This window comes from Euleptes europaea, chromosome 6 (genome assembly GCF_029931775.1).
Source record: "Euleptes europaea isolate rEulEur1 chromosome 6, rEulEur1.hap1, whole genome shotgun sequence".
Classification (NCBI taxonomy): Eukaryota; Metazoa; Chordata; class Lepidosauria; order Squamata; family Sphaerodactylidae; genus Euleptes; species Euleptes europaea.
The window spans coordinates 106493250-106505385 of NC_079317.1; positions in this window are offsets into that span (position 1 = coordinate 106493250).

Here is a 12136-nt window from a genome sequence, read left to right on the forward strand (position 1 = left end):
TGAGAAAGAGACCAAAGTATGTTAATATTGTTTTCAATTTTTGTATATTGAATTTAACTCTTCCCTTCTCTCCTCCCACCCACATTGTGATCTGTACTATGGGAATTAAATGACCGAGGCCCTGGTTATTCGTCAAGTCATACCAAGTTCTTGTGCACGCACATTAACAAATCTGTCGGAGAGCCTCATATTGTGGTACATACGCCTGCTTAAAGTGATTTCATCAAGCACTATTATTCCAGTGTTGCTCATCAAGCACTCCTACTTACTGAACAATGAGCAAGAGATGGGTTGTGCATAAGATCAAGGCAGTCATGGTGCCCCCGCCATGTGACCCTCCTTTCCTAAGAAAAGCCAAATTTCTCCCCTCTGGAATTCTGCCTGCATCCTTGCAGTACCAAATGTAAACCTCTGTGCCTGCTGTATGCCCCTCTGCCTGGTCTTCTGGGAAAGCCAGATGTGGGCCTCTGCAAACAATAATTTAATTTCCTCTAAATCAGGAACCTTTTTCCCTACCTGTCTGAATTTTGACTGGAAATATTCCTTGGTTGAGTGGTATAGTTCCTGGAAATGACATCCCAGATGGATGGAAAACAAGATGCAAAAACAAATGAAAATTTGAAAACAACAAATATGGCTCACACCTATTCTTGGGCATGTTCTAGGGTGCACACTCAAGGCAGAACTGTATGTTTTATGAAGTCATAAAGTCTCTGCTTTTCCTAGGAAAAATGCTTTGGTTGGTTCGGGCAGGGGGAATGGGGGTGTTTATCCTCTTTTCTCCTGCTTCTCCATTCCAAGTTGTGCTCTAAGCTACTTCCCCCACTGTGCCAGAAGTTCACAATAATAACTCAGCTATGGGAGGTGGGCTCCTTGAAGAGAAATCAAATGAAGTAGAGAAAAGACTTGATTAGTCTTAAGCAGAGACTAACCCGGAAAAAGTGTTTCCCACATGTTGTTTCACCACTAAGCACTTCTTCCTGTCCCTATGTTCTACTGGTAGGTAAAGGAAGCACAAGGGCTTGTATAGCTAGTGTAGAAAAGGGTGAGTGAGAGATTGTACAAGGACAGAAATGTGATGGAGAACATTAAAAGGAAGGGATCAAAAGTAGTGGTGAAAAGACTTAAGTAGAGAGTGTGGTATGACACCAACAATGGATGAAAAGAAAGAGTAGTATGATATTCTAAAACAATATGGTTTGACAGACTAGCAAGATGAAAGTTACAGTGGTTTAATAGCTGATACCAAGAGGAAAAGGTAGATGCTGGAGATGTTGAGAAGGAATGGGTTGTAGGACAGGAGAGAATAGTATGGGGGTGGGGTGGGGAGGCAGGTTTTAGTAGAAAATTATAAGCTTAGCCTTTGTCATAGAGATATTGGTTGGCAGAATACTCAGGACCTAATAGTGAATCGGTTGGTTAGAGATATGGGATGACAGATAAAAAAAGAGTATTTCATTGTGCCCATTGTAATTAGGTTCTCCTTTCTCTACTGTTTGGCAGCTATCAGCTTATAACTGAAGGCACAAAAATTCCTGCTTCAGATATGATAACTGCAACTAACCTTTTGTCAGTGTTAGCAAGTGTGGAAAATGGGCTGGTACAGACTTTTGCACTTTGGGTGCCTTGCTCTTTGGCCACAGCAAGAGTATCTACCTTTCTCATACTCCTCTCTATGGTTTATGGTAAATGCAAACTTGTGCTTAATACTGTTGGCATCCAGAAAGACTTTCTCAAGGGGGATATTTTCTGAACAGGGTTTTGTCATACAATCTCTGCAGCCAATATAAACAGTGCTGTCCTCATAGGCTAGGAATGGGGAAACTTTTTCCTGCCAAGGGCCATTTGCATATTTATAACATCATTCGGGGACCATACCGGGCATAGACCTCCCCGCTGGGGGCGGGGAGAGGCTAGGGTTGCCAAGTTCCTCTTCACCATGAGTGGGAGGTTTTTGGGGTGGTGCCTGAGGAGGACGGGGTTTGGGGAAGGACTTCAGTGCCATAGAGTCCAATTGCCAAAGTGGCCATTTTTTCCAGGGGAACTGATTTCCATTGGTTGAAGATCACTTGTAATAGCAGGAGATCTCCAGCTAGTACCTGGAGATTGGCAACCCTAGTTCCTTACTGTTTTCTCTCTACATATCAAGACAAATAGAAAGGTGTTTGGAGGATGGCTTGTGGGCACTTCAAAGGTGGAATAGGACTGCACGCCCCTCCACCCGCACAGACCCAGAGGGTGCCGGAGAAGCTGCTGGAGGGAGGAAGGAAAGAAGGAAAGGGGCGGAGAAAGGGGAGGGAGGGAGGGAGAAAGAAAGAAAGAAAAAGAAAGAAAGGGAGCGAGGGAGAGAAAGAAAGAAAAAATAGGGAAAGAAAAGGAGGGAGGGAGACAGAGAAAGAAAGGCCATTTATCTATGCATGGGAGGTTTTGCCTTGGATTTGCCGCTCTCCAGATGTACATTTTCCCCATCTGGATTCTCAAAACTCTGCATGGGGACTTACTGATGAGTTTTGAGAATTTGGATGGGGAAAATGTGCATCTACAGAGCGGCAAATCCAAGGCAAAACCTCCCATGCATGAATGGCCAGAGACAGGAAAGCCTTCCCGCTTTTCTCTCTCTCTCTCACACACACACACACATGCCCCCCTCCTCCCTCAGCGCCAGCCACCAGCCCGCCAGCCACCCGCCCGCCGCCTCCCACGTGCCCGGGGTGAGAAGCAGCAGCAAGAGGAGGATCCCCTGCCCGGCTGGGCCTCGCTGCCACCGCCTCCACCCACCCCTTTCAGAGTGGAGCTCCGGTGGAAAGGAGGCCCTTCTGGTGTGGAGGGAAGGGGCCTGGCTTGCCCAGGTCCCTAAGCCCCCTGCCCGGGGGGGAATGTCCCACCCGGCCTGCCTGCCTGCCCCGAGGGGGGGGATGCGGCAGTGGGGTGTGGCGGCGGCAGGCTTGTGAGAGGCGAGCAGGGTGGGGCAGAGGGCGCCTCCTTTGCGCCCACCCACCAGCCACGCCCCTCTGCCCGCACAGGCCCAGAGGGCGCCGGAGAAGTCGCCGGCCATGCCGAGTGTGGGCGCTTGGCTTCTGTTCCCCGTTCCCCGCTCTCCCACCCGCCCGCCCGGCCGGCCGGCTGCACACACTCCAGCGGCAGCAATGGCGGCGGCTTCTGCGGGAGAGTCCGGGGGCCACCGCCAATGATGTCGCAGGCCGTATACGGCCTGCGGGCCAGAGGTTCCCCACCCCTGTCATAGGCAATGCCAGCAGTTTCCAAGAAGTGAGCTGCTTCATGGATTAATGTACCTGGCCAGGAATCTCTTTCAAGGTACTGTGGAGACTCCCAGAGCAATTCACACAAGTCATCATTGTCTGGGTAAACATGCAGAGGAATCTGCTTCATATCCTCTTTAAATGTTACCTCCTTGGGTAACACGACTACTTCTCTTACCAATTTAGCCTCTCATATCATGCACTCCTACTTTGTGCAATAGTCGTGGATCTCTCCACTGAACAACGATTGCTATTGTTAAGCAGCTTTTCACATACACCTTTAATCTTCTGCAACTTTTAGGACTGGGACAAGGAGGCAGACAAGTGACAGCATGGAGTAAAAGGGCTTGGGCTCAGCTCTGCAGCAGTCAGGAGGCCCACGCACACATGCAAAGCAGTCCCCTTTGTGTATATCTTGTTAAGGTGCAGATTTCCCCAAACTAGTACAGTGTGTGTACATTTACATTTCCAGCATATATATGGTCTCTAATAAAGAAACCAAGCTGGCCAGAATTTTTTTGGGGGGGTTTTCACTCTTTTATTCAGGCAACTGACCAATTAAGATAGCATCCTGGACTGACACGCCAGTTGCCTATGTGATGTGCCTGCACTCACTACATGAATGTCATGCTTCAAGCCTTTAAATGTAAAACTCTTCCTGTCTTTCATTGGGGGCCTGTATCTCCTCCTTGCCTTCGCATATACTTTTTCTTGCTTTGTTTAACAGGTTTATCTGCTGCCAGCCAATAATTTTACCCTCCTTCTTTGCCTTCTACCAGGCTGCTCTCTCTGCTTGGAATAACCTCTGTCTTCCCAAGTTGCTTCCTTTAAATCACTCCTTGAGACCCACTTTGTTAACACAGTCTTTCTTGAACCTCCCTTGATTTACCATATTTGTTTCTCCTTGCTGATCTGCAGTTCCTGCCAGTGATTCAGAATGTATCTGCTGCACTCCACTTTCTCCCCCATAGTTCCATTAATAGTCTAGTTGTCACAGATCTTGGCTGTTTCTTCCTGTTGCTTCGTACATTGCTGAGCTTCTTCCATTCCTGCATAAGGTTTCTCCCTGAAACGGCATTTCTTCCTTGCTGTTCCCTTTGCACCGACTCAATTCTGCACAAGCCCATCTGCTCTTATCTGCCCTCCCTGTTTTCTTATACCTCCTGTTGTGCTCTGTGCTAGGAATAACATTCTCTCTTCTCCAGACAATCCCTCTTCTTTAAATCCCTCCTCAAAAGCAGCTTTATTAGCAAAATCTTTTTTTAATCTATCAACTATCCCACTGTTAACTTGGATGCCCCAAAATTAATTTCAGATAAGTTCTCCTTAAAAGAACAAAAAGAAAAACAAAACAGATTACTTCCTCAATTGTTGGCATGTCCTGCAGGTATACCTTGTGAGGCTGTCAGGATCCGGTTCCCCTGGGTGAGTTTGACTGTCCTCTTCATGCACAGGCTCTGGCTGTGTCTAATCAATATGTCCTTTTTAGGCTTTTGCACTGAGTTCCTTCACTGCTATTCATTTGCTTTATTCCAGGGATCACATTTGTAGAAGCTACTTAGGAGGGTGGGTACAAGAATATCTGCCTCTTTGGTTGTGGGGCCTCCAACTTTCCCAGCAAACCCACAGGGCTGAAGTCACTTCATAGTTCCTAGTTCCTTATTTGTGATTCCAAATTGCTCTGCACCCCAAAAGGCTTTGGACCACCTAAACCATATATCCTCAGCCTTTGGGGCCTGTGCTTTACAAGTTACTTAATCAGAACATTAACTATATACATGAAAGGTATTTGAAGGGAAAACACACACACAAGTGTATCTTGATCCGTGAGAGAACCAGCTCTAACTTCTGAGTGGAGCTCCCAGGGTATTTATTAAGGAAAACACATAATGAATAGCAAGGTTGATCAATACTTTTAGACAATGGAATTTTAGGCAAAGCATACCACGATTAATAATTAACAAGAGCAAGGAATGGAAAAGACAATGCACATTCTATCTTGAAGCCAGAATCCTTTGTGCAAACACTGGCTGTCTGTTACATAGGATAAGTGGATTACTCAAAGCTAAATACCTTTAAGGTTGCTCCACTAAGGTCATTAGGTCACTATACAGTCAGTAGACTTTGGACAGTATATATCCAGAGATGAGACCCAGAAATCGTTATGATAATATTATATGCAATGAGGGTGTGCCCTGCCAAAGCAATAAAACCATAAGAACTGCTACAGGTATTCCTGGAGCACTTGGGTTTGAAGTTCTTGGTGCCAAAATCAGTATTTGGACCAGGTACCAGTGTACATCACTTTGCAGAGCACAGTCTTCAGATTCTGGGGACATCCGCTTGTTTGGTGTAAAGCTTATTTTGGGGTGCAGCTGCCCCCGATTTCTTAATATTCATTTCTCCTGGGGGTCACCCTACTTTTGGAGCAGGTAATGCCAAAACCAGTGTTTGGACCAGCTTCCGGTATATGTCATCTTGTAAGACAGAGTTGCCCTGGATGGCCCAGGCTAGTCCGATCTTGTCAGATCTTGGACACTAAGCAGAGTTGGTCCTGGTTAGTATTTGGATTGGAGACCACCAAGTAATTCCAGGGTTGCTATGCAGACTAGGAAGGCAGTAGCAAACCACCTCTGTTGATCTCTTGCCTTGAAAACCCTTATGGGGTTGCCATAAGTCAGCTGTGACTTGTTGGCACTTCACACATACACAAAGCAAAGTTCCCTGAGTCTAAGAATACGTAATCTGGCATGGTCCAACGCCCTCTTTTGGGTGCAAAACTTGAAAGCACCATCAATATATGTGATTGGATTCACAAATTAGGAAATAAAAACCTCGAAGAAGGAACTGGGAACCAACTTCAGCATGTAGGTGTTATACCAAAGAAGTAGGGTTGTGCATATCGATGAACCTGAACCGAAAATAAATCCAAAATTAGCCATTTCGTCTTCATTCAGGTTTCAGGTTTACTGAACGCCAAAACCTAGGAAGAAGCCTGAAGCTGAATAGGTGCTTCCCGGAATTTTTTTTGGCTAGTCGCCTTCTGCAGAGTTTTTTGTAGCCCTTGTTATGTCTAAAGGAGAGTTATCTCCTTTCTTTATATTCCTGCACCCTGGCTGGTTTCCAGGGCAGCAAGAGGGAGGGAGCAGGCATCTTGGAGTGGCCAATAGGAAGGCTCACTGGAGCTTCCCATGTGGCCAAATGCAGCCATGCATTCTGTATGGCAGCAAAGCCAGCTGGTGCAGTCCACCTTGATTTTTGCAACAGAGGACAACCTATAGAGGGGGAGGGAAGAGGGCCAGGAATTCTCAGTGGCCAATTGGTACCCAGGTAAGGAAGAACAGCGTTCCTTGGCCAATTACAGAAGGTGTTTTTTAGCTGGAATTATTTTCAAACTTTTCTGTGCTTGGCCAAAGACTATAAAAGCAAGTCTGGTTCCCAGACCAGGCCATTCCTCAGAGGTTTGAGAGAGTTTGGTGGCAAAGCTTGGCTTTAGTTCCTGCTGCCTGATTCTTCCTCTGCGTTTCTGGATCCTGGTGCCTCATCCTGACCTGCTGGATTACTACCTGTTGCTTGGGTTGGATTCCTTCTTGCCTGATGCCTGGAGGAGAAGACATTGAAGGGTTTGAGATATCATCGTTTTCCTTTTAAACAAGTTGTTGTATTTGGGGCTTATTTTCTAAAGTTTGCTAGAAGCCAGCAGGCCTTGGCCTGTTGGTTGGTGGAGGGGGGGGGTTGTTAGTTTGAGGGGGTGATTTAATTATTTTGAAAGGGGAGAGGCCCTGCTTCCATTTTTCTACTGCAGTTTCAAAGTTGCACAGTTTGGATTTTAGGGTTTTCTCCGCTTCAGATATTGCTGGCTTTCACCTGAAAAGAGGGGGTGATTTGATTCACTTTTTTTTGGGGGGGGACCTGCTGCTTTGTTGTTGTCATCATTCTCATTGTTGCCTTAAGAGAGAGGGTTTTTGTGGCAGTTTGGTGTCTGTGTTCTCTGGTCTGCATAGTGTTGGATTATGGGAGGCATTGGCCTGTGCTCTCTGCTTTTCCACTGGAACTTATACCTGTCCTCCCATTGCTTTGCATGGGCTAATTGAAACCAATTATGGGAAAGTTGACTTGGCAATTCCCAAGTGAAATAGAGCCACTGTAGTCTATGGGGATTTTTTTCAAAGCTCCTGTGGGGGCATTTTTGGAGGTAGAGCCCCCAAATTTACAGTGGAGCTTGAAGGGACTGTCCTTGAACGAACCCTGAAGCTGGTGAAGATTGGGTCAGGGGGTCCAATTTTATGGGGTCACCCCCATTCCCCATAGGAAATTCACAATGTTTCTCTATGAAGGGGGAGACCCCTTCCGGACCCCATAAAATTGGACCCTCTTACCCAATCTTCACCAAACTTCAGGGTTCATGCAAGGACAGTATCTTCAAGCTCTGCTGCAAATTTGGGGGCTCTACCTCCAAAAATGCCCACACAGGAGCTTTGAAAAAAATTCCCATAGACTATAATGGGCCTGAATTTTTCGGTAAACACGAAAATAAGTTGAATACTGATATTTACCAGTATGGGTATTTGGCTTATTCCGAGTTTACCAGAAAAAAATTGGGCCCAATAAAGCCAATCCCAAAATTTACCAAAAAACCTTTTTGCACTATCCTACAAAGAAGGCAGTTGTCAGGGTAAGCACACAGAAAGGCAATAATATTAACAAACACAGATGAGAGAAATAAGGAAAAGTGCAATTCTACTCTAGCTAATTTCTCAGTTGATAAAGTGCAGAGTTGGCATTAATACTTTGAAACTTACTAGATTACTCACATACATATATAAACAATCTCAGGCAGCATCTTCCTCTAATGAATGAGTTCTGACTCCCCTCCCCCACTTATTTTTCAAAAAGATGCTCTTTAGGAGATGAATTTCACATTTGATGAGGTTAGTGTTGCCTGCAAATTTAAACCCTGCCATAGGAAGTTCTTTCCGGGAATTATTAATAGGTCAAAGCAGGCCAGGGAAACACAGTAACATCTCTCCTTCTGTCAGTAGATTTTAGCAGGAGCAAGTCTTCTCCAGGGGCATTTTCCTTGTGGGAACTGCATGGTTTGTAAATATTTCTTCAGTAAGAATTTTTTAATAAATCCTATAGATAATAAAAAATACATACTCAAGAACTTCACTTCATGCAGCGCCAGTTGGGTAATGTATGTTATAATATGTTCTTGTCATAATTTGTACATTGGGAAAACCCTGAGGAATTTAAAAACACAGAGGAGAGTTGGAGGTCGGTGTCTGTAATGTTTTGTTTCTTACTTTTTCTTTTTCTTCTTCACTTTCTTCTTTTTGTATATTGTGTTTTTGTATGCTTTATGTACTTTGACATATTCTGTAGTGTTCTGCATATTTCAATAAAACTTAAAAAAAAAAACCATGAAAGTAACGTCTACCTTAGGTGGTCCCCTAGTTCATCCCTTTATAGAGCATAATCATCATCCCATGGACCTGAGGTTTTGGGACTTTCAGAGACTAGTTAGTCCTAATGATAAATTGTTGTTCTGAAAAAGAAGCTGAATGGATTTTGTGACTGAGAACTTTGGTCCCTCAAGGGTTACACGAGGACCTGGCTCTTTTGCAGTTAGTATAGATAAGAGACCTGCTGCATTCTGCTTTTTCTGTCTGAGTTCAACAGCCTGGGAAAAGCACAGGAGATAAACATATTTAGAGGTCAGTTGTATTTTATATTTTTGCAAATCTATTAGTGCATGTATTATAATGTGATACTTTTTGTCTGGGACTATAGGATTGCCAACCTCCCGGTGGTGGCTGGAGATCTCCTGCAGTTACAACTGATCTCCAGCCAATAGAGATCAGTTAACCTGGAGAAAATGGCCACTTTGGCAACTGGACTCTATGGCAAGTCCCTCCCCTCTTCAAACCAGCCCCTCTCGGGCTCCGCACCCAAAATCTCCAGGTATTTCCCAACTGAGAGCTGGCAACCCTAGGGTATATGTTTTATTGTCTGAAATTTTATAATAGTTATACTCACTGGGCTTCTTTAATTATTGAACATTCTCACTCATGATCATTCATTTATTTTTCTTTAAATGTGTTTTTAATAACTTGTATTTTGATAAGTTTAATGTGGTTTATTAATGTTCCTTTTTATGTTTCACGTTTCAGATCACCTGGTGAAGCTACATGCGAAACGCATAGGGGCTTTTTTAGTATCCTTATAATAAATTTGCACTTTCCTACTGCACCATTGACATTTGTTCTTGCCTTTATTTATCTTGTAAATTGTTGGCTGTATGTGTGCGTGTTAAGTGATGTCAAGTCGCTTCGGACTCATGGCAAGCCTATGAATTAATGTCCTCCAAAACATCCTATCGTTACCAGCCTTGCTCAGGTCTTGCAAACTGAGGGCCATGGTTTCTTTATAGAGTTGATCCATCTCATGTTGAGTCTACCTCTTTTCCTGCTGCCTTCAACTTTTCCTAGCGTTATTGTCTTTTCCAGTGACTCTCCAGTGACTCTTCTCATATTGTGTTGGTTAGCATGTAACAGTTTTGCACGTAAAATACAAAATTACTACTATTTTTGCAGAATAAATTGATTTTAGAACTACTATCAGTGACTTTGTAGGCAACAATAATCACAACTGTCTTCCTTAAGCAACCCCTTCCGAAAACAGAAGCGAACCCACTTCCAGGATCCTTCATCCCTCCATCTTTTTGAAAGAGTATTTCAGTTTTATACAGCTTTCCCACAAACATTCCTTTTCTCAACGCATGCATGGGGCGTTTTGGTTTCCTGACTATAGCATCTCTGGAATGATCTCTTTTCTGCAAGTCCCATATTTATACCTACGCTCTACCTGTGACCCAGTATGTTCTGGAATATATGTTTTAATTTGTTTGGCAGGCTCAAGTCTAGTGCTTTGCTTGTCTAGGGAAGGGATTGGATATAGTTTTTACGGCAGAGGTCCCAAACGTGACATCCATCATAGTGCCTGCTGGCACCTTTCCTGATGCCTGCCAAGTGTTTTTAGAAAGTCGGACTTTTGCCCAGCAGAGCTTTTGGTTGGCTATGCAGATTTTAAAATATATATGCTCATTTTCAAAGGCATCCTGTTAAACAGAGCTCCTGCCTGAAATGTTGAAGAGTTACTTTAGTTATGCATGAACTAATTCCCTGACATTTTGTAGTTGGTTCTGCCTCCTGCAGCAGCCATTTCGTAGCTGCGGCCACCACTGCACGTAAGAATTCTAAAGGTGCCTGCAGGTTCAAAAAGGTTGGAGATTAGGGTTGACAGGTCCCTCTTTGCCATCGGCGGGAGGTTTTGGGGCGGAGCCTGAGGAGAGCAGGGTTTGGGGAGGGGAGGGACTTCAATGCCATAGAGTCCCATTGCCAAAGCAGCCATTTTCTTCAGGTGAACTGATCTCTATTAGCTGGAGATCAGTTGTAATAGCAGGAGATCTCCAGCTACTACCTGGAGGCTGGCAACCCTATTGGAGACTTACGCTCTATGGAGTCTGTTATTCCTGAAATTTATTGGGGTGATACAGGGCTTTCCAAAGAGTAAGGTGTGGACAGAAAGCCATAACTTTCCAAAATGTAGAAAGAGGGAATCGAGCACGGCTTTCATTGTATCTCTTGTGTTAGGCTTGTCGGGGCAAGCCTGTTAACCAGCGGGAGCTTTGGTGGCAGGGACATGGGGAGGGGGACACCAGAGTTACATTAACTGTGATGTAAATTCTGGAAAACCCAGAAGTGATGACATGGCACTTTAGGAATTGTTGGAAACTCTATGGTAAAACCACCAAGTGTAATGCTTCCTTTTAAAAAATAAATGTTGCTGGTGAGAGGTCTCCCACCACAGCAGGCAACTACTTATTGTACATTCATAGCAAAGAACAACACTGAAAGTGTTTTTGGATGTGGTATAGTGGTGTAGAATGATGTAGTGGTGGTTACAGTGCCGAGTCCCAGGTTCAAATCCCCTCTCTGCCATGGATGCTCAATGGGTGATCTTGGGCTAGTCACATACTTTCAGCTTAACCTACTTCACAGTGTTGTTGTGATGATACAATTGAGAAGGGTAGAAGATGTCAGGTCCCCATGGGAGAAAAAAGTGGGGTATAAATGAAGTAAATAAGGGCTTCTTAGGGAAAATTTATCCGGTTTAGCGGGAAAATGCCTAAGGTAGGCCAGGGAGGTTTACTTGTAGATAACCAGTGACATTTATATTGTTTGTTTAACAGCTCTATTATTTTGTAAGGTCTTTGATTAGATTTTATTCATTTATACCCCACCTTTCTCCCCAATGGGACCCAAAATGGCTTATATCATTCTCCTCTCTTCCGTTTTGACTTTGTGGTTGCAATTACAGAATTGACATATATATTTGGACATTGCTATCCAAACACCAAATTAGATTAATTTCCCCCCTGAAATGCAGTTAATGGTGTTTGCATGTGTGGGTGTGATGGGGGAGAGGGATGCTTCACTGTTTCCCTAAAGCCATTTTTCAGAACAAAATCCTACCCCTAGCCAGGTTACTTTTGTACTCATGAGATAAATAACATGGGGCCCCTCTAGTGGCTGACCTACATTTTTGGAACCCTGAAGCTTGAACTGCTATGGGCCCTTCTTTGCAACCAGCAACAATAGGGCATCACCCAACAAGGTCCAAAGGGCCTTGCTGCCCTTGCAAGGACCTTGAGGCCCAAATGGCAGAGAACAGGGTGGTGGGGTGGAGTCCTTGAAAATGGACCATACAGCAAGCCCCTTCCCACCAGCAATGAGGTCTGGGTAACTGCTGTTATCTTCTTCAGTTGGGTTGTTCTATGGCAGATGTATTGGTTCATTCTCTAATAGAGAGGT